A 23,833-nucleotide genomic window follows, 5' to 3' on the forward strand; every position below is an offset into this window, starting at 1 on the left:
AATGAGTCTTTGCCTGGATGGTGAATTGTCACTAGTGGGGTGCTGCGGGTTCAGTTCTCTGACCTCAACTATTTGTAACCTATACAAATGATATGTAAGCAGAGACAAAATGTAACATAACAGAATGCATGGATGATTCTGAAATAGGTGGGACAACAGCCTGTGATGTGAAATAGAACATACAGAGCGGAACATTGACAGGCGAGGAGAATGGACCAGAATCTGGCAGGTGGTTTATGTGGATAAGCACAAGGCTTGCCTGTTTTGCCCAGGGGAAAAAAGGGCGAATTATTATTTAAATGGAAGGAAGATTCAAAGTCTGTTATCTGGCTGCCTTTGTGCATGAATAGCCGAAAGTGGGTATGCAGGTATAGCATAGCATAAGAAAGGCAGATGGAACTCTGGCATTTGTCACAAAAGGACTGGATCATTAAAGTAACAAAGTGTTTTTCCTCATACATTGGGTGTTGGTGAGACCAGAGTGTTGTGTCCAGTTTAGATCCCCTCACTGAGGATGGATACGTTTGTACTGGAGGCAGTTCGGAGGAGGTTTAACTGATTGATTCCAGGGATGAAAGGGCTGTCATATGAGAAGTGGCTGAGTAGCTTGCGCTTGTACTTGCTGGCGTTCGAAAGAGTGGTTCTGATTGAGGTATATAAAATAGTAAAGGGGATTGAAAAGATGGGCATTGAGCACATGTTCTGCATTGTGGAACAGTCTCAAACAAGAAGCTGTGGCTGTTGAGTGAGAGATGGAATGTTCAAAATGGAGATGAGGAGAGGGTTGTGAATCTGTGGAATTCATTGCCTCTGAATGCAATGGAGGCAGCACCAATCGACCGATCCAGGAAAGAAATAAATATGTTTCTGATGAAAAATAGGGATCAAGGGCCATGGGGAGCTGGCAGGAGAGTGGAGTTGAGATCAGGAAAAGATCAGCAACCACGACTAACAAGATAAGTCAGGGACAGGATGAAAGCAAAAGAAAAAGGATAAAATGTGGTGTAGGTGAGTGGGAAGCCAGAGGATTGGGAAGCCTTTCGAAAACTAGCAGAGGACAACTAAAAAGGCAATAAGGGGGAAGATGATGAAATATGAGGGCAATATTAATGAGGGTAATATTAAAAAAAAATTGCAGGAGTTTTTTTTCAGCTATAAAGGTAAGAGAGAGGCAAGAGTACAAATAAAGAGAAGAAAGAAAATTACAGCACAGGAACAGGCCCTTCGGCCCTCCAAGCCTGCGCCGATCGAGATCCTCTGTCTAACCTGTCACCTATTTTCTAAGGGTCTGTGTCCATTTGCTCCCTGCCCATCCATGTACCTGTCCATAAGACCTTAAGACAGAGGAGTGGAAGTAAGGCCATTCGGCCCATCCGGTCCACTCCACCATTTAAATCATGCCTGATGGGCATTTCAACACCACTTCGCTGCACTCTCCCTATAGCCCTTGATTCCTTTTGAGATCAAGAATTTGTTGATCTCTGCCTTGAAGGCATCTCACGTCCCGGCCTCCACTGCACTCTGCGGCAATGAATTCCACAAGCCCACCACTCTCTGGCTGAAGAAATGTCGTCTCATTTCAGTTTTAAATTTACCCCCTCTAATTTTAAGGCTGTGCCCACGTGTCCTAGTCTCCCCGCCTAACGGAAACAACTTCCGAGCGTCCACCCCTTCTAAACCATACATTATCTTGTAAGTTTCTATTAGATCGCCCCTCAACCTTCTGAACTCTAATGAGGACAATCCCAGGATCCTTAGCCGTTCATCATACATTAAACCTAGCATTCCAGGGATCATCCGTGTGAACCTCCGCTGGACACGCTCCAGGGCTAGTATGTCCTTCCTGAGGTGTTGTGCTCAAAATTGGACACAGTTTTCTAAATGGGGCCTAACTAGAGCCTTATAAAGCCTCAGAAGCACATGGCTGCTTTTATATTCCAACTCTCTTGAGATAAACGCCAACATTACATTCGCTTTCTTAATTACGGACTCGACCTTCAAGTTAACTTGTAGAGAATCCTGGACCAACACTCCCAGATCCCTTTGCACTTCTGATTTGCAAATTTTCTCACCATTTAGAAAATAGTCCATGCCTGTATTCTTTTTACCAAAGTGCAAAACCTCACATTTACTCACATTGAATTTCATCAGCCATTTCGTGGACCACTCTCCTAAACTGTCTACATCTTTCTGCAGCTTCCCCACCTCCTCAGTAGGACCTGTCTGTCCACCTATCTTCGTATCTTCGGCAAACTTCGCCAGAATGCCCCCAGTCCCTTCATCCAGATCAGTAACATATAAGGCGAACAGCTGTGGCCCCAAAACTGAACCCTGCGGGACAGCACTCGTCACCGGTTGCCATTCCGAAAAAGAGCCTTTTATCCCAACTCTCTGCCTTTTGTCAGACAGCCAATCCTCAATCCAACCCAGTACCTCACCTCGAACACCATGGGCCCTCACCTTGCTCAGCAGCCTCCCGTGAGGCACTGTATCAAAGGCCTTTTGGAAGTCTAGATGGACAACATTTACTGAGTTTCCCTGGTCTAACATACTTGTCACCTCTTCAAAGAATTCGAATAGGCATGACCTCCCCTGACTAAATCCATGCTGACTTGTTTTAATCTGACCCTGCACTTCCAGGAATTTAGAAATCTCATCCTTGACAATGGATTCTAGAATTTTACCAACAACCGAGATTAGGCTAATCGGCCTGTAATTTTCCATCTTTTGCCTTGATCCTTTCTTAAACAAGGGAGTTACAACAGAAATTTTCCAATCATCTGGGACTTTCCCTGACTCCAGTGACTTTTGAAAGATCACGACCAAAGCCTCTGCGATTTCCTCAGCCACCTCCCACCGAACTCTAGGATGTAGCCCATCGGGGCCAGGAGATTTATCAGTTTTTAGACCCTTGAGCTCTTCTAGCACTTGCTCTTTTGTAATGCCTACTGTACTCAACTCTGCCCCCGGCTCTCCCTAATTGTTGGCATACTACTCATGTCTTCCATTGTGAAGACTGACGCAAAGTACTTATTAAGGTCTTCAGCTATTTCCTTTTCTCCCATCAATAGCCTTCCAGAATCAATCTGGAGCGGCCCAATATCATCTTTTGCCTCTCGTTTGCTTCTTATGTATTGAAAAAAGCTTTGACTGTCATTTCTAATATTACTAGCTTGCCTACCTTCATATATGATCTTCTGCTTCCTGATTGCTCTCTTTGTTATCCTCTGTCTGTTTTTGTGGCCTTCCCAATCTTCTGATTTCCCAGTGCTCTTGGCCATTTTATAGGCTGTCTCTTTTTCTTTGATATGTTTCCTGACTTCCTTTGTCAGATGTCCAATAGCAGCGGTGAAGAAGCTGCTGTTGGGGAAATAGAGGCATTGGTGTGCTGTTTTCACTCATTGCAACGATCTGGGTGGACCAGGAGAGATCGTTGGTGATCGTCACTCTCAACTATCTCCACCTCAGCAACATCTCTCACACTGTCTGATGCAGGCACTCACACGCTCACATTCTGTCGCCCATTCTGTCTGTCTGACTGTCTCTCTCTCTCCCTCATCGCCCATCTCTCTCTCTGTCCCTGTCTCCCTCCACCCCCCCCCCCCGACCAACCTCTCTGTCTTTGTCTCTCTCTCTCTCTCTCTCTCTCACACCAACTCATTGCTCAGTATTCCATGGTATCTCAATTGTTGGAAGAATTAACTTGCACTGAGCATGGATTTTCTCCCAATATAGTTATGACAAAGCAGAACCAATTCTGCCTTGAAGAAGAAAGGCAGGAGCCATAATAACTTGTGATTGTTTAGCTGAAGGAACCGTGCTGTGATATGCATCCAGATAGGATGCTTTCTGTGGTACATCAGTGAAAGTTGTCCTTGTGGACGCACAGAATTACCTTAGCCTCCTGGGAAGTAGAGACAATGGTGTGCTTTTTTGCCCATTGCAACAATCTGGGCGGACCGGTGAACAAATCTAAGCCCATCCCCCTACATGATCCCATTATCATCCATATCCAAGGACTGTTTAAATGCCCCTAATGTGGCTGAGCTAACTACATTGGCAGGCAGGGGGTTCCACGTCCTTACCACTCTGAGTAAAGAACCTGCCTCTGACATCTATCTCAAATCTATCACCCCTCAATGTTTAGCTGTGCCCCCTCATACAAGCTGACATCATCATCCTCGGATAAAGACCCTCACTGTCCACCCTATCTAATCCACTGATCATCTTGTATGTCTCTATTCAATCCCCTCTGAACCATCTTCTCTCCAACGAGAACAGACCCAAGTCCCTCAGCCTTTCTTCAGAAGTCCTTCACTCCAGACCAGGCAACATCCTGGTAAATCTCCTCTGCACCTTTCCAATGTTTCCACATCCTTCCTGGAATGGGGTGACCAGAACTGTACACAGTATTCCAAGTGAGACCGCACTAGCTTTTTGGACAGATGCAGCATGACATCACGGCTCTGGAACTCAATCCCTCGACCAATAAAACCTAATACATCGTAAGCCGCCTTAACAGCACGATCAAACTGGGTGGCAATTTTCAGGGATCTACGTACATGAACACCAAGATCCCTCTGCACAGCAACACTACCAAGAATCTTTCCATTGACCCAATATTCTGCCTTCCTATTATTCCTCCCAAAGTGAATCACCTCACATTTATCCACATTGTACTCCATTTGCCACCTTTCAGCCCAATTCTGCAGTTCATCCAAGTTTCCATGCAACCTGCAACATTCTTCCACATTGTCCACCACTCCACCGACTTTAGTGTCATCTGCAAACTTAGTAACCCATCTACCAATGCCTCCGTCCAAGTCATTTGTGAAAATGACAAACAGCAGTGGTCCCAAAACAGATCCTTGAGACACACCACTAGTAATCAGACTCCAGGCTGAATATTTTCCATCAACCACGACTGGTTGCCTTCTTACTGAAAGCCAGTTTCTAATCCAACCTGCTAAATCTCCCTCAATCCCATGTCTCCATGTTTTCTCCAGTAGCCTACCATGTAGAACCTTATCAAAGGCTTTACTGAAGTCCATGTCCACCACGTCAACTGCCCGACCCTCATCCACATGCTTCGTCAGCTTCTAAAATGACTCAGTGAGGTTTGTGAGACATGACTTGCCCTTGACAAATCCATGTTGACTATCTCCAATCAAATTGGTGCTTGCTCGATGATTATAATACCTATCTCTTATAACCCTTTCCAAAACATTTCCGACAACAGATGTAATGCTCAATGGTTTATAATTACCTGGGTCATCTCTACTGCCCTTCTTGAACAAAGGCACAACATTTGCAACCTTCCATTCCTCTGGTACTAAACCTGTAGACAATGAGGACTCAAAGATGAAGGCCAAAGGCTCCACCACCTCCTCCGTAGCCTCCCAGAGAATATCAAAGTTTCGAAGGAACTGATGCGTTGGATCCGGAGGTTGGTGGGGTGGTACGTGAGGACGAGGAAGACTTTGTTTTGGTTGTTGTTGTGGGGTGGGGTGAGACGGATTTGTTGCAGGAAATGCTGGAGACACGGTCGAGGGCGTTATCAACCACTGAGCGGGGGAAGTTGTGGTCCTTGAAAAATGAGGACATCTGAGATATACGAGAGTAGAATACCTCATCCTGGGAGCAGATGCAGAGTCAAAGGAATGGGGAAAGTGGATGAATTGTTGCGGGAATTTGGTGGGAGTTGGTGGACTTGAAATGGATATTTGTTTCTTGGTGGTTGGAAATAGAGAGGTCCAGGAAGGAGAGAGAGGTATCAGAGATTGTCCAGGTGAACTTAAAGTTCGGGAGGAAGGTGTTGCTGAAGTGGATGTTAGAGCCCCTTGTGGGAGCACGAGGCAGTGCCGATACAGTCATCAATGTAACGGAGGAAGACGTGGGGTTGAGGGCCAGTGTAGGTACGGAAGAGGGAGCGTTCCATGTAACCTACAAAGCGGCAGGCATAGCTTGGGCCCAGGTGGGTACACTGGCCACCCGCTTTGTCTGTAGGAAGTGGGAGGAATTGAAAGAGAAATTGTTGAGGGTTGTTCAAGAACCACAACATCCCCCTCCTCAATAGTCAAAAACGCCCTCAACCGTGTCACCCGCATTTCCCACAACTCATCCCTCATACCCGCTCCCCATAATAACTACCAAAACAGTGTCCTCCTCACCCTCACCTACCACCACACCAACCTCCGGATTCCATGCATCGTCCGCTCACACTTCTGCCATCTGCAATCCGACCCCACACCAAAGACATTTTTCCCTCCACACTTAGGTGACTCCCTTATCCGCTCCACACTCGCCTCCAGCACCCCCTACACCCAGCACTTTTCCCTATATATCCACAAATATTGTCATCATAATGTTTAAAATTCACTTGTCCCAATACCTCCCCCCTCACCCCCATCCCAGACCCCAGGAAGAATTTCCACATCAAACAGATGTTTACCTGCACATCTGCTAATGTGGTATACTGTATCCGCTGATCCCTTTGTGGCCCCCTCTACATGGGGAAAACCAAATGGAGGTTTGGGGACTGCTTTGCAAATCACCTATGCTCAATGCACTAAAGAACTGCACCTCCCAGTCGTGAACTGTTTTGACTCTCCCAATCCTCAGATAGGATGTCCATCCTGGGCCTCCTGCAGTGCCACAACGATGCCACCTGAAGGTTGCAGGAGCAGCACCTCGTATTGCGCTTGGGAACCCTGCGTCTCCGTGGAATCAATGTCGACTTCACAAGCTTTGAAATCTCCCCTCCCCCTCCCGCATCCCAAAACCAGCCCACCCTGCCACCTCAAGCCCCACCCCCATCTCCTACTTCCTAACCTCTTCCCGCCCCGGAGACCTGTTCGTCCTCCCCGGACTGACCTCTCCCCTCCCTACCTCCCCACCTACACTCACCTCTGCTGGCTCCATCCCCACCTCTTTAACTTGTCTGTCTCCTCTCCACCTATCTTCTCCTCTATCTATCTTCGATCCACCTCCCTCCTCTCCCTATTTATTTCAGAACCCTCTCCCCTCCCCCTTTTCTGATGAAAGGTCTCGGTCCAACATGTCAGCCTTTGTGCACCTAAGATGCTGCTTGGCCTGCTGTGTTCATCCAGCTGCACACTTTGTTGTGTCTATATCTCTTAAGAACCTCATTAAGTGAGTTCTAGAGAGAACTATGCAGGGTAGACTTTGGGTTTATCATTCTAACTTGCCAGCCCTGAAAGATGAAAGTTGGTTTATGTTGGATGTTTGTTTCATAGCTACGAAAGAGATCCTGAAAGGATTGTTCGTATCTTTTGTTGAGAATTTTACCCATTTAGTCACTCGAATCCTTCTCCTTTTTTAAAGTTTCCTTGGGAGTCATAAATTTCAAATATCTGCAGAATTTTATTCGGCTTGGCATTGGCTCTCCGTGATTCCCTGTTAATGGCTCCGCGACCTGCTAGCTAATTAGAGAATTTATCATTGATGTGCCTGTCATAAAATCTTTAGTCTTATACTTTCTATTCCCAATTTCAGGAGAAAGTCCAGAGAGACCTTTTAGAGGAAAGGGGTTTAGAAAGAACACTTAAGTTCTATAGATCAAAGTCATGAATAGTTGATAAATTATTTGCGCTTCATATTTCCAGAACCTACCCCGGAAGAGAGAGCCCAGAGAATTGCCAAAGCTGTCCGCAAACAGTCAATAGAAGTGAAGGAAACTTGGGAGCAATTGAAAACCCATGCGAGCAACTGGCAGAAACAGGTGGAAAAGGTGTTGGAGAAACTTCAAGAACTGCAGAAAGCTCTGGATGATCTTGAGGCTCATGTGATAACAGCTGAAGGGGTCCGCACTGATTGACAACCTGTGGGTGAACTGCTTATTGACTCATTGCAGGATCACATTGATAAAACCACAGTAAGTGCAATTACATTACACTTCACTTATGAACAGATGTAACCACAATGTTGTATCGAGACGATCAGTAATATGAGTAGTGAAGTAATATTGATTGAATGGTTGTTAACTTAATTTGCAAATTAAAACTTAGTTGAGCATGCCTTCTGATGATATCACATCGGTAATATTAGTATAATTGAGGATTCTATTAGTCAGTGACATCAGCTGAGTTATCTGCTTGTTGCCATGTTATCAGGATTAAAGGTAAAGCCTTACCACGCCATTTGGCCACTCCTTAGAGAGACACAACTGGTTATGATTTAACCTGAAGATCACCATGCCTCAGGCAAGTAGAGCGGTTGAGGCGAAGACCCTTTGTGGTAAGGTCACTGGTGTGGCAATTGAGCCCTCTCTGCAGGGCATCACTCTGCATCACAAACCAACCGTTCAGCCAACTGAATTTGAATAGAGTTTAGGATTGGAGAGCAATCCATGCAATTCTATTTTTTTGAATGAATGTTTCTCACTGGGACTATCTCACTGGCAAACTTTTTAAAAGCCAGCTCAGCCATACAGGCGAGATCAGTTCCTGATCTCAGCTGAATTTTTTGACCTGGGGTGGGTCAGCGTTAGGAGTTCAGTGATTGGAATGAATTCTCATGAAGTTAGCGAGAGGGATGCTACACGTGAATAAATCGATGTTTTGAAAAGCGGATGAGATATGAGCAATAGTTTAATTGATGTGGACGACCAGCCACAATCATCATCAACGGTGGAGCAGGCTTGAGCGGCCATGCAACATTGTGCTGCTGCTATTTGACTTGTTCTGTGGAAAGGAAGGAAAATGGTCAAAGTGTCAAAAATGCTGAAGACCGCATCATTCTACAACCTCAAAATTTGATTGTGTTCAGCATATTATCACTACTGGTACCCCTAAATCCTGGTCTATCATCTCAGCAGCTCGACTCTGCCCAAAAGCTGGTTACTTGTGACATTTTTGAAGCATCTTCCCAAGTCTGAAACTCATTTTTGCTTTTGTAGAATCAGAGTTGGCGTGTGGAAGGAGGTCTCCTGGCATATCATAGCTCTTTGAAATAACTCCCCAATTCGTCCCCCTCTGCTTGGCAATGACTTCAACCACTTATGTAATCTCTTTATTGGAGAGAAACTTTGAAGACATCTGAAAGGAGTATTAACGATCCCAGAATACAACTGAGCCTTATTAAGTTGTTAGTTCTGATGATCAAGAGCTTGATCAAAGAGGATTCTTTTAAAAAGTGCCTTAAAAGAGGAAATGTACAGAGGCTAAGAGGTGTCGGAAGTTAGTGAGTTTTGCGAAGATTTGTTGCTCAGGTTGAGGTTCTGGATGTGAGTTTGCTCGCTGAAGGTGTAGGAAGTCTCTTCTTGGGTTTGAAGCCTACACAATTAAATGTTTGGCAACCAGTAGTGGGCCGTTTGAAATCAAGAGTGGGCAAGAGGACATAATTAGACGAGTGCAGATATCCTGAATTATGGTTGGACTGGTGGAGATTACGAAAATAGCGATTGGCAGAGCCAAGGAACGATTTGGAAACAAAAATGAGAATTTAATAAAATTACTGTTAATACTATCAGTCAGGTAGAAAGTACAGAGAATAGGATTTGGTTCAAGATGAGACTCGGGCAGTGGAGATTTAGACGACATCAAGCTTTCAATGGGCAAATGTGGGACTCAAACAGGCAATGCATTGGAGTTGTCAGGTCCAGAAGTGAAGTAGTTCCAGATGAAGGTTTCACTGCTAATGAGTCAAGACAAGAGACAGGTAGGCAGTATTAAAAAGATGTAAAGAGACAGCTTTAGGGATTGCATGAATGTGTGGTCGGACGTTCATCGTGGGATAAACAAGATGCCAAGGTTGTGCTGAGACAAGTGTAACATAACATTGTTGCCAAGGAGGAGTAATGCAGTCCGTAGGAAGTGAATAGAGATTGGTGTGGGGACCACAAACAGTGGTCTTCCCACTTTTAAATTGTTATCTCTACGTAGTTGCGCAACTTTATGTTCTGTTCAAAAGGCTTTACTGACAAGAAAGCAGAAGTTAGCCATTTGTTTACTTGTCAATATATCTTGATTTTTCCACCATCTTCTCCAATTATGAACACAACATGTGCAGTGTACTAAGTGAACCATTCAAACCTTCAAAGGAAATGTTAAAATTGTGGAATATAAAGTTAAATTTATTTTATTGAAAATTTAAATAAATTACATGAAGGTTTGACCAAGACTGAAAGGAATTAGATGGAACACCAGATGAATAAAACAAGCAGTAGTAAGGTGGTATTAGCTGGATGTTCCTGAAGAAAGAGAACACAGCCAACCTTTCTTCCATCAGGGGGATTAATTGTGAGGTGTCAAACACAGTCGATTAAATCATTCGTTCTGTCTTTACTGCCAGACTGTACAATGAACATAGAACATAGAACAGTACAGCACAGCACAGCACAGGCCCTTCAGCCCACAATGTTGTGCCGACCATTGATCCTCATGTATGCACCCTCACATTTCTGTGACCATATGCATGTCCAGCAGTCTCTTAAATGACCCCAATGACCTTGCTTCCACAACTGCTGCTGGCAACGCATTCCATGCTCTCACAACTCTCTGTGTAAAGAACCCGCCTCTGACATCCCGTCTATACTTTCCACCAACCAGCTTAAAACTATGACCCCTCGTGCTAGCCATTTCTGCCCTGGGAAATAGTCTCTGGCTATCAACTCTATCTATGCCTCTCATTATCTTGTATACCTCAATTAGGTCCCCTCTCCTCCTCCTTTTCTCCAATGAAAAGAGACCGAGCTCAGTCAACCTCTCTTCATAAGATAAGCCCTCCAGTCCAGCCAGGACCCTGGTAAACCTCCTCGGAACCCTCTCCAAAGCATCCACATCTTTCCTATAATAGGGCGACCAGAACTGGATGCACTATTCCAAGTGCGGTCTAACCAAAGTTTTACAGAGCTGCAACAAGATCTCACGACTCTTAAACTCAATTCCCCTGTTAATGAAAGCCAAAACACCATATGCTTTCTTAACAACCCTGTCCACTTGGGCGGCCGTTTTAAGGGATCTCTGTATCTGCACACCAAGATCCCTCTGTTCCTCCACTCTGCCAAGAATCCTATCCTTAATCCTGTACTCAGCTTTCAAATTCAACCTTCCAAAATGCATCACCTCGCATTTATCCAGGTTGAACTCCATCTGCCACCTCTCAGCCCATCTCTGCATCCTGTCAATGTCCCGCTGCAGCCTACAACAGCCCTCAATACTGTCAACGACACCTCCGACCTTTGTGTCGTCTGCAAACTTGCTGACCCATCCTTCAATCCCCTCATCCAAGTCATTAATAAAAATTACAAACAGTAGAGGCCCAAGGACAGAGCCCTGTGGAACCCCACTCACGACTGACTTCCAGGCAGAATATTTTCCTTCTACTACCACTCGCTGTCTTCTGTTGGCCAGCCAATTCTGTATCCCAGCAGCTAAGTTCCCTTGTATCCCATTCCTCCTGACCTTCTGAATGAGCCTACCATGGGGAATACTATGGTTGTAATATTTCCTTTTTTAAAGGCTCAAGGTTAGACATACTTCTCATTTTATAAATTTTAAGAAGTTGGCTTATTGTCAAGTCATGGTAGGATTGAAAACATATCCTACAACTGTGTGAAGTCAGAAGTCACATGACACCAGCTTATAGTCCAACAGGTTCATTTCAATTCACACAAGCTATTGGAGTTCAGCCCCTTCATCAGGTGCAGTTCGTGAGGTGACCACACAGACACACAGCTTATAAGCAGAGAGATCAAAAGATCATAGAATTGGCCTGAGTGGAGTGTCAGATAATAACTCTTTCCAGGCGACCAAGAGTGTTAAAGGCAAGGAGAGTGTTTATAAAGTCAATGTCAGTGCTGTGTTGTCATGATAATCAGGCAGCGCAACAGGAATGTACAAGGTGACATCTCAGGTCAGACTCTGACTTGTAGTTTAGAGGCTTGTGTTCAGAATCTGTCGTAGAGTTTTAAACTTTATTTCAAAAGCAAGAATTTATAAGATACCACACTGACTGTAACTGCAAGTTGTGTGCTTCTTCAACAAAATATCTGCAAATAAACAAACGTCCTGGATGAAGACTTATTATCTGACACTCCACTCACACCAGTTGTATGATCTTTTGATCTCTCTGCTTATAAATTGTGTGTCTGTGTGTTTTCCTCTCTGACCGCATGTGATGAAGGGACTGCACTTCAAATCTTGTGTGATTTCAAATAAACCTGTCAGATTATAACCTGATGCCATGTGGCTTCTGACTTTGTCTATCCTAGTCCAACACCAGCACCTCCACATTATAAGTGTTTGGAACCAAGTCAGTGCAACAGGTACATGTCAAACATTTGACTTCGGAAGGATGCCTAGTGCCGACAAATTCATTAATAACAAAGGATTTCTCCATTGTGCCATCTATCGTAACATGCTGCGTCTCACAGTCATAATGAAAGGATGCCCACTTTAATTTAGCACGGCCAAGAATAGTTATGGACATTTTTAGCATGGGAGGAGGCCATTCAACCTATTTTATCTGTACCAGCTCTCTCCCAGAGCAACAAAATTAATCCTTTTCTCGAACTCATTCCACATATTTCACAGAATTGAAATATATAGGTACATAGTTAAGAGATTTTAACATCAAGTGAGCAGTTCTTGCACTTCACCTTGTCACTAAAAATGGAAAACGTGACTTCGAAAGAGTGGGTCTTTATTTTGTTCTGTTGTGATGATGAAGAAGATGCAAGTCCAAGTGCTGGAACTGGCCTCTTGAACTTTTCAACGTGTATAAAATGAATTCTGTGCGCATCGACTAAAAACAGTTTTATGGAAGGAAAAGGTACCAAAGAAGATTTGGTGTATTGTACTTGATGCTATTATACTCCAACCTGTGAAAACAGAACTCTACGACTGTGAGTGTTGAGATCTGAGAGGTTGCTATCTTGTTTGAATTTACATTGCTAAGTCTAGGCCTATTTTCCCAACAGCAAAATTGGTAATCCAGAAAGAAATGGATATTTGTCGCATTTATTAGCTCTAAGTGTCTGGTCAAAGTTAGAGTACAGTTTCCTCATATACAGGTGCTTAACCTGCTTTTACAGTTTGAACATTTGTTGTGCCAATGAAAATTGTTTGAATGGTTTCACCTCCAGTTTTCTTCTTTATACATATTTAGTATTTTTCCATGGTAAGGACTGTCTGCAAAATCTGACATTGGGTTTTGAAAGACATCAGCCTTTATTTTGGAGAGATAATGGTAACTGCAGATGCTGGAGAATGCGAGATAACAATATGTCGAGCTGGATGAACACAGCAGGCCAAGCAGCATCTTAGGAGCACAAAATCTCACGTTTCGGGCCTCGACCCTTCATCAGAGAGGCTGAAGGGTCTAGACCCGAAACATCAGCTTTTGTGCTCCAGGGATGCTGCTTGGACTGCTGTGTTCATCCAGCTCCACACTTTGTTGTCTTAGATAGACTGGGCTTGTTTTTGCTGAGGTTGAGAAGAGTAAGGAGGTGATTTCCTTGAAGTATATATGATTCCGAATGGTCTTCATGAGGAATATGTAGAAAGATTTTTCCTATACTTTGGCGAGCGCTGAACTCGGGACACTTATGCAAAATTTGGACTTGCCACTTCAGGACAGATGAGCAGAGCATTTTTTCTCTGATAGTTGTATGACATTGGAACTAGCTGCCTCATAAGATGACAGAGTTGGGGTCATTGAATATTTTAAGGTGGACTTAGATTCTTGTAAGGCAGGGAAAAGGTCTTTGTTAATTGGAGTCATACCAAGCACAAAGGAAAACGTTTGTGATTGTTAGACATAGTCATTTCACCTCCAGAACATCTCTTTCAGCGTTCGTCAGGGCAGCATCCAAGGCCCAAACATCTGTGCTGCTTCAGCTTCTCTCTATAAAGTCAGAAGTGGGGATGTTCACTGATGACTCCACAATGTTCAGTACCATTACCATCTCCTTAGATAATAAAGCAGTCCATGTTTAAATGCAGCAAGACCAGTATATTATCCAGGCTTAGGCTGATAAGTGCTCGGTAATATTTGCACCACACAAGTGCCAAGCAATGGCCATCTCCAACAAGGGAGAATTTAGCCATCATCTCTTGATATTTATTGCTGTTACCATCGCTGCATCCCCCACTGTCAACATCAGAGGTGTTACTATTAACCAGAAACTGAACAAGATCGGCTACATAAATACTATGGATTCAAGAACAGGCCACCCCGTTGTAGAACATAGAACATAGAACAGTACAGCACAGAACAGGCCCTTCAGCCCACAATGTTGTGCCGACCATTGATCCTCATGTATGCACCCTCAAATTTCTGTGACCATATACATGTCCAGCAGTCTCTTAAATGACCCCAATGACCTTGCTTCCACAACTGCTGCTGGCAACGCATTCCATGCTCTCACAACTCTCTGCGTAAAGAACCTGCCTCTGACATCCCCTCTATACTTTCCACCAACCAGCTTAAAACTATGACCCCTCGTGCTAGCCATTTCTGCCCTGGGAAATAGTCTCTGGCTATCAACTCTATCTATGCCTCTCATTATCTTGTATACCTCAATTAGGTCCCCTCTCCTCCTCCTTTTCTCCAATGAAAAGAGACCGAGCTCAGTCAACCTCTCTTCATAAGATAAGCCCTCCAGTCCAGGCAGCATCCTGGTAAACCTCCTCTGAACCCTCTCCAAAGCATCCACATCTTTCCTATAATAGGGCGCCCAGAACTGGACGCAGTATTCCAAGTGCGGTCTAACCAAAGTTTTATAGAGCTGCAACAAGATCTCACGACTCTTAAACTCAATCCCCCTGTTAATGAAAGCCAAAACACCATATGCTTTCTTAACAACCCTGTCCACTTGGGTGGCCATTTTAAGGGATCTATGTATCTGCACACCAAGATCCCTCTGTTCCTCCACGCTGTCAAGAATCCTATCCTTAATCCTGTACTCAGCTTTCAAATTCAACCTTCCAAAATGCATCACCTCGCATTTATCCAGGTTGAACTCCATCTGCCACCTCTCAGCCCATCTCTGCATCCTGTCAATGTCCCGCTGCAGCCTACAACAGCCCTCTACACTGTCAACGACACCTCCGACCTTTGTGTCGTCTGCAAACTTGCTGACCCATCCTTCAATTCCCTCGTCCAAGTCACTAATAAAAATTACAAACAGTAGAGGCCCAAGGACAGAGCCCTGTGGAACTCCACTCACCACTGACTTCCAGGCAGAATATTTTCCTTCTACTACCACTCGCTGTCTTCTGTTGGCCAGCCAATTCTGTATCCCAGCAGCTAAGTTCCCCTGTATCCCATTCCTCCTGACCTTCTGAATGAGCCTACCATGGGGAACCTTATCAAATGCCTTACTGAAGTCCATATACACCACATCCACAGCTCGACCCTCATCAACCTTTCTAGTCACATCCTCAAAAAACTCGATAAGGTTTGTAAGGCATGACCTACCCCTCACAAAGCCGTGTTGACTGTATTTGATCAAGCCATGCTCTTCCAGATGGTCATAAATCTTATCCCTCAGAATCCTTTCTAACACCTTGCAGACGACAGACGTGAGACTTACCGGTCTATAATTGCCGGGGATTTCCCTATTTCCTTTCTTGAAGAGAGGAATTACATTTGCCTCTCTCCAGTCCTCAGGTACGACTCCAGTGGAGAGCGAGGATGCAAAGATCTTCGCAAGTGGCGAAGCAATTGCATTTCTCGCTTCCCAAAGCAGCCGAGGACAAATCTGATCCGGGCCTGGCGACTTGTCAATCTTAATGTTTGACAAAATTTTCAGCACATCAGCTTCGTCTATCTCTATCCATTCCAGCATGCACACCTGCTCTTCAAAGGTTTCATTCACTACAAAGTTTGTTTCTTTCGTAAAGACAGAAGCAAAAAACTCATTTAGGGCTTCCCCTACCTCCTCAGGCTCCACACACAAGTTCCCTATGCTATCCCTGATCGGCCCTACTCTTTCTTTGATCATTCTCTTATTCCTCACGTAAGTGTAAAATGCCTTTGTGTTTTCCCGGATTCCTTCTGCCAAGCCTTTCTCGTGCCTCCTCCTGGCTCTCCTCAGACCATTTTTGAGCTCCTTCCTTGCCTGCATGTAATCCTCTCTAGCTGAACTTGACCTCCACCTTATGTAAGCTACCTTCTTCCTTTTCACTAGAAGCTCCACCGCTCTCGTCATCCAAGGTTCCTTAATCTTACCCCTTCTTGCCTGTCTCAGAGGGACATATTTACTCATCACTCCCAACAACTGTTCCTTAAACCATCTCCACATGTCTATAGTTCCCTTACCATGGAACAACTGCTCCCAGTCCATGCTTCCTAACTCATGTCTAATCACATCATAGTTTCCTCTTCCCCAATTAAATATCCTCCCATTTTGCCTAATCCTCTCCTTCTCCATAGCTATGTAGAACGTGAGGCAGTTATGGTCACTATCACCAAAATGCTCTCCCACCACAAGATCTGATACCTGCCCCGGCTCGTTTCCGAGCACCAAGTCTAGAATGGCCTCTCCCCTCGTCGGCCTGTCAACGTACTGCGGTAGGAAACCCTCCTGAACACACCTTACAAAAACAACTCCATTCAAATCTTCTGCTCGAAGGAGGTTCCAATCAATATTAGGAAAGTTAAAGTCACCCATTACAACAACCCTACTGCGTGCGCACTTTTCCAAAATCTGTCGACCTATGCTTTCTTCAATCTCCCTGCTGCTATTGGGGGGCCTGTAGTAAACCCCTAACGAGGTGACTACTCCCTTGCTGTTCCTAATTTCCACCCATACTGACTCAGTAGGCAGATCTTCCTCGACAAAGGAAGCTTCTGTAGCTGTGATACCCTCTCTGATTAGTAGTGCTACACCCCCTCCTCTTTTTCCCCCCTCCCTATTCTTTTTAAATGTTCTGAACCCTGGAAGATCCAGCAACCATTCCTGCCCATGAGAAACCCATGTCTCTGTTATGGCCACAACATCATAGCACCAGGTACTGATCCATGCTCTAAGTTCATCACTTTTATTCCTGATACTCCTTGCATTAAAGCAAACACACTTTAACCGATCCCTTGGTTCCTTCCCAGGAAAATCCTTCCCACTAGCTGGTCTACCTCCTGTTACTGCCTCACCTGCATCAACGCTCACCTCTGGTATACAGCTCAGGTTTAAACCCTCTCGAACTACTCGAGCAAACCTTCCACCCAGGACATTGGTCCCCTTCCAGTTCAGATGCAACCCGTCCTTCTTGTACAGGTCCCACCTTCCCCAGAAGGCATCCCAATTATCAACATATCTGAAGCCCTCCCTCCTACACCAGCTGCGTAGCCACGTGTTCAGCTGCGCCCGCTCCCTGTTCCTCACCTCGCTATCTCGTGGCACCGGTAGTAAACCAGAGAACGCTACTCTGTTCGTCCTGCTCTGCAGCTTCCATCCTAACTCCCTGAAATCACTTTTTATATCCTCAAACCTATTTCTGGCTATATCATTTGTGCCAATATGTAACACGATTTCTGGCTGTTCACCCTCCCGTTTTAGAACCTTATACACCCGATCGGAGACGTCCCGGACCCTGGCACCAGGGAGGCAACATACCTTCCGGGAATCCCGATCTTGCCCACAAAATCTCCTGTCGATTCCCCTAACTATCGAGTCCCCTACCACGAGTACTTTTCTATTCTGCCCCCTTCCCTTCTTTGCCACAGTGTCAGGCTCAGTGCCAGAGAACTGACTACTATGGCTTTCCTCTGGTAGGTCATCCCCCCCAGCAGTATCCAAAATGGTATACTTATTGCTGAGGGGAATGCCCACAGGGGATCTCTGCACTGTCTGTCTGTCCCCTTTCCTCCCCCTAACTGTAACCCATCTATCCTCGTCCTGAGCCTTAGGAGTGACCAACTCCCGGTAACTCCTCTCAATTACCCCCTCTGCCTCCCGAATGATCCGTAGTTCATCCAGCTCCAGCTCCATTTCCCTAACACGCCTTGCTGATATATATGGTCACTGCTTTCCTTCCCGGCTGCCCCTCTGGTCCTCGTCACTTCCTCTGCTGCTCCCGCTCCTTCTCTGAAAGAGGAAAAACACCGCTGCCCGCTACCGGTAAGTAATTTTAAAAATAAACTGCTTTACCTTAGCTGCAGTCTTCCGGGTCCGTCTTGCCTCCGCTGCTGCTCGCACTCTGTGTGCAGATGATTTTCGTCACTCCATTTTTACCAAGATTTAACTGGAAATTTGGGATTTGTCATATTTCTGAAGAGTCGAACAGCAGCATGCTTTTCTTTTCGTTAATTCTTTGTAATTTCTTGCAATTAAAACTTCTGTTGCCAGAAAAAGAAATGATGTGGCTGAGCGACTTTTTTCGAATGTCTTGTGAGAAGTGCCATTCAGAGGTGGTCACATTGTTACCTTCTGATCAGTCTGGATCAGTCGGGCTGGATATGAGATGAGGCTGGGGGTGGGAAGATTTTGAAGCAGGTACTTGAGAGAAAGCAGCCTCTCCCTACAGTCAAACCCTTTAACCCTGGCAATGTTCTTGTAAATCTTTTCTGAACCCTTTCAAATTTCACGACAACTTTCCTATAGCAAGGAAACCTGAATTGAATGCAGTATTCCAAAAATGGCCTAACCAATGTCCTTTGTAGCTGCAACATGACTTCCCAACTTCTATATTTAGTGCTGTGACCAAGAAAAGCAAGCATATTAAACACCTTCTTCTCTACCTGCAACTCCACTTTCAAGGAACTCTGAACCTGCTCCCCAAGTTTGTTTGGCGACACTGCTGAGGACCTCACCATTAAGTGTATAAGTTCTGCCCTGATTTTCCCAACCAAAACCTAAAACCATTTCTGCATTAAACCTAATTGTCTGCTATTTGCTTGGTGGTATATATAAAAAGGGAAGAGTTTATGCTTGTTCAGGCAACGCATACCCGACATCCAGAGGTTGATTTCCTAATGGCTTGAATTGGAACTGGTTAACAGATTGAGTTTTGGGATGCCTCAGGATGTCTTTATGTGTGATGTGCATCAGGCAGGTGTCAAATTGTAATTTCAAATGCAGTTCTGCATACAGATAGCATAAAGTAAGGAAGAAGAACAGGACTTAGTAGTATTATCCTTCAAAGCCTTTTTGAGTTGTTTTGTCCTGTTTTAGAACATAGAACATAGAACATAGAACAATACAGCGCAGAACAGGCCCTTCGGCCCTCGATGCTGTGCCGACCTGTGAACTAATCTAAGCCCCTGCCCCTACACTATCCCATCATTATCCATATGCATATCCAAGGACTGTTTAAATGCCCCTACTGTGGCTGAGTTAATTACATTGGCAGCAAGGGTGTTCCATGCCCTTACCACTCTCTGAGTAAAGAACTTGCCTCTGACACCTGTCTTAAATCTATCACCCCTCAATTTGTAGCTATGCCCCCTTGTACACAGCGTAGACACATTGTAGCCCATTCATCAGGAAGATCCACTGTGAAGCAAGTAACAGGTCTCCAGGCAAAAAAAAACACATAATCCTACATGGTGTGTTCTACACAACCCTAGCAGGCAAAGGGGGAATGTGATAGATCCTAAAATGTGGGATTATGGCAGTTGTCTTGCAAGGAGGAAGCTAAGGACATTGAGCAGAAAGGCCATCCCCTTCTGCATGATACAGCAGAGCAGCAAGAAATGCAATCCAGTCCCAACAAATGTGAATGGGGTACAAGGATTACCCATTTATGATAAGATATGGTGGTGCTCAAAGGCATGCAGTCTGTTTCTGTTCTTAGAGGCAAATGTAGTTTCCATGTATTTGTTTTTTTTTGTTTACTTTTGCTGCTGTTGAAGGCTTTCCTGTACGGGATGTCCCACATTGAACTGAAGGAGGATGCTGGAATCCATAGGGCTTTGGGGAAAGGGTAGCATTGAATCAGGCAGGTTTGTAAGGTGGGATGTGACTTAGGACAGGCAAGTTATGTAGGTTGGTGCTTACACAGCGATAGATGTACAAACCTGAACCTGCATGAGCAAATAAGTGTCAGCTATGCTGCTGTTGTGTTCTGAGCCAGCAGTCATGTGTGGTTACTGTATCAGCGCGTGCACAATGAAGGGCAAGTCAAGACTGTCAACAACTGACCAGTGCACAGCTAAAATTCAAAGATGGTGCCAGTTCGAGGGATCCCAAGAAATCCCAACAGTGCTAAGTACTTACACCTACATCGAGTAGGAGAATGTGACGAGTGGCATGCGATGGAGACGTGGTACATATCAGAAGGGCTCAAATCTTTTGTCTTCAATGAGGCAAGTTGAGATGATAACTCAAAAAAAACCTGCTAGGCCTCACAGACTGTCTGTGAAACTCACCAAAAATTGCAACAGATTTCTAGTAAGATTCAGCCCACAGGGAATTGGGTTAGAGGCAAGTTTCAACCCCGGTCTGTGTACGCTAGTGGGTTGAGGTACACATATGTTTCAGCATCGGTTCAAGCACCCATGTGCTGTGAAAGTCACCATCGAAGAATTAACCAGTCATCACCTTTTGTTGCAAGTAAAAGGTTTTCACTCTGAGTGGCGGAAGGAAGTTAGCAAGCCAATCAAAGAAAATGGACAAGAGAATTTTGACTAACCTGCGAGGACAAGAATCCCAAAATGAGCTTTTAATGATCTACTCTCCACAAATAACTCAGAGACTGATATGTATCAGTTTTAACTTTTATCTTTTTTGGACACACCACATTTCTAGCCTAATGTATACGTGGAGTATTGTTATTTATTCCTGCATTTAGTAACGAGCAAACTTTTTCATTAAACCAAAAAAGCATGGTTAAATTGGCTCCTTTTAAAGCACAAATTAAGTTGGGTCAGGGCAAAAGGTATCAATAAGGGAGGGGTTCCTTTCTAATAACTTTGCTGTGACCAACCTATATGAGCAGCTGAATAAAGAAAAGAAGTCCAGCACTTCTTTCCTCATCCAGAAGCTTGATAATTTGATAAGGTTCCCCATGGAAGGCTCATTCAGAAGGTCAGGAGGAATGGGATACAGGGGAACTTAGCTGCTTGGATACAGAATTGGCTGGCCAACAGAAGACAGCGAGTGGTAGTAGAAGGAAAATATTCTGCCTGGAAGTCAGTGGTGAGTGGGGTTCCACAGGGCTCTGTCCTTGGGCCTCTACTGTTTGTAATTTTTATTAATGACTTGGACGAGGGAATTGAAGGATGGGTCAGCAAGTTTGCAGACGACACAAAGGTCGGAGGTGTCGTTGACAGTGTAGAGGGCTGTTGTAGGCTGCAGCGGGACATTGACAGGATGCAGAGATGGGCTGAGAGGTGGCAGATGGAGTTCAACCTGGATAAATGCGAGGTGATGCATTTTGGAAGGTCGAATTTGAGAACTGAGTACAGGATTAAGGATAGGATTCTTGGCAGCGTGGAGGAACAGAGGGATCTTGGTGTGCAGATACATAGATCCCTTAAAATGGCCACCCAAGTGGACAGGGTTGTTAAGAAAGCATATGGTGTTTTGGCTTTCATTAACAGGGGGATTGAGTTTAAGAGTCGTGAGATCTTGTTGCAGCTCTATAAAACTTTGGTTAGACCGCACTTGGAATACTGCGTCCAGTTCTGGGCGCCCTATTATAGGAAAGATGTGGATGCTTTGGAGAGGGTTCAGAGGAGGTTTACCAGGATGCTGCCTGGACTGGAGGGCTTATCTTATGAAGAGAGGTTGACTGAGCTCGGTCTCTTTTCATTGGAGAAAAGGAGGAGGAGAGGGGACCTAATTGAGGTATACAAGATAATGAGAGGCATAGATAGAGTCGATAGCCAGAGACTATTTCCCAGGGCAGAAATGGCTAGCACGAGGGGTCATAGTTTTAAGCTGGTTGGTGGAAAGTATAGAGGGGATGTCAGAGGCAGGTTCTTTACGCAGAGAGTTGTGAGAGCATGGAATGCGTTGCCAGCAGCAGTTGTGGAAGCAAGGTCATTGGGGTCATTTAAGAGACTGCTGGACATGCATATGGTCACAGAAATTTGAGGGTGCATCCATGAGGATCAATGGTCGGCACAACATTGTGGGCTGAAGGGCCTGTTCTGTGCTGTACTGTTCTATGTTCTATGTTCTATGTTCTAATTTGGGGAATCTTATCTAGAAGTGTATTAAATTAAGAAGCCTTTCTCAGGGACTGGTCATTACAGGTCTTCCCAAACTGACAGCAGAGATTATTGGATAAGAAATCAATTCTGTAGTTCATATTCCAGGAGTTTGCAATTGGACTGCTGATAAATATTGTATTTTTGGCCTTGTTAATTTTAAGGGAGAGATGTTGCATTGATACTAAATCTATTCTGTATCAATAACAGTCTGATTCTCCACATAATGTCCCCCAAACTGTGCATTTATTTTAACTCATTCACAGGATGAGGGCAGCATATTGGTCATTCCTAATTGCCCAGAGGGCAGTTAAGAGTCAACCACATTGCTGTGGGTTTGGAGTCACCAATTATGGATGGCAGTTTCCTTCCTGAAAGGACATTAGTGAACTAAATGGGTTTTTCCCCCACAATCAATGACGGATTCATAGTCATCATTAAATTCCTAATTCCAGATTTCTTTTAAAAATTGAATTCAAATTCCACCAATTTCCGGGTCCCCAGAACAATACCTGGATTAATATCCTAGTGATAATACCACTAGGCCATCCCATTGTATTTTATTAAGTTCATTCCATTAAAGCAATATCTTTGTTTGCACATTCCATTACCAATGATAGGTAAAGAGCACAACTACTGACAGCATCCACTGGTACTGGGAGACATGCAATTTTAATGTCCGAAAAGGAATATGCACGGAATGACAAGTCAATGGCAGTTTGACATTGACAGTTGCAAAATACAGGGGTAGCCTGTAAATTTAAACAGCTGTAGGCAGTGACTTTTACAGCACTAGTTACATGAGAAAATTGATTTATTTTTGTCAATATTGAATTTTTAACCAGTAATATTTCTGCTTTTAAAATTGGCATGCAAGGAGTTAACACCCAAGGCCACAAAGCTTTTGTCAGGCAAAAATTTAAACAGACAGTTGTCACAGATTGTTCTGCTCACAATGTAAATTTATTTCAACTCATGCAATGGAATCAGGTGTGTTAATTGGTTAAGGCTAACTGTCATTTGTAATCCTAAACACCTTGTGGTAATGCTGAAGATAATTTCACTGCTGGAGAAGACCACCATCATAATATATGGTCATTTAATCTGATTCAATCAAGTCCTGATTTACCAGAAGCCGAGGGAGAAATCTGCAGCATTATGAAGCAAAGCCATTTCACTAACAGAGACAGCAGGAACTACAGATGCTGAAGAATCTGAGATAACAAGGTGTAGAGCTAGACGAACACAGCAGGCCAAGCAGCACCAGAGGGGCAGGAAGGCCGACGCCCCGGGCCTGGACCCCCCCCCGACCCCTTTCTGAAGAAGGGTCTATGCCCGAAACGCCAGCCTCCCCGCCCCTCCGACGCTGCCCGGCCCGCTGTGTCCATCCAGCTCCACACCCCGTCATCCCATTTCACTAACAACCTGCTCTACTATCCCACTTCACCAACAAGCTGCTCCAATACCATCTCATCAATATCCTGCTCAAATCAAATATCATTTCACCAATAACCTGCTTCAAATACAATTTGTTGACAAACTACTCCAATACCATCTCACTAGCAGCCTGCTCCCATACCATCTCATCAAAAACTTGTTCTCATAACATCTCACCAACAAATTGCCCCAAATAATCTCTCCAATAACCTGCTCTATTACCATCTTACCAACTACCTGCTCCAGTATCCTCTTAGCAACAAATTTCTCCAGTACATCT

At 44.6% G+C, this 23,833-nt stretch overlaps 1 protein-coding gene across 7 annotated transcripts in view; it reads left to right on the forward strand.

Annotated features, from left to right (window-relative positions):
- LOC132209282 (dystrophin-related protein 2-like) overlaps window positions 1–23,833 on the forward strand; it is a 157,336-nt gene that overhangs the window by 41,264 nt on the left and 92,239 nt on the right. For 6 of the 7 annotated variants that reach the window (XR_009445378.1, XR_009445379.1, XR_009445383.1 and 3 more), the window contains one exon: window positions 7,626–7,894. The exons of the other annotated variant lie outside the window; for it this stretch is intronic. The gene's annotated coding sequence lies outside the window, so the exon portion shown is untranslated. The remainder of the gene's footprint in view (window positions 1–7,625; window positions 7,895–23,833) is intronic. 7 annotated transcript variants of the gene reach the window in all.

The sequence above is a fragment of the Stegostoma tigrinum genome, unplaced genomic scaffold (genome assembly GCF_030684315.1).
Source record: "Stegostoma tigrinum isolate sSteTig4 unplaced genomic scaffold, sSteTig4.hap1 scaffold_80, whole genome shotgun sequence".
NCBI lineage: Eukaryota > Metazoa > Chordata > Chondrichthyes > Orectolobiformes > Stegostomatidae > Stegostoma > Stegostoma tigrinum.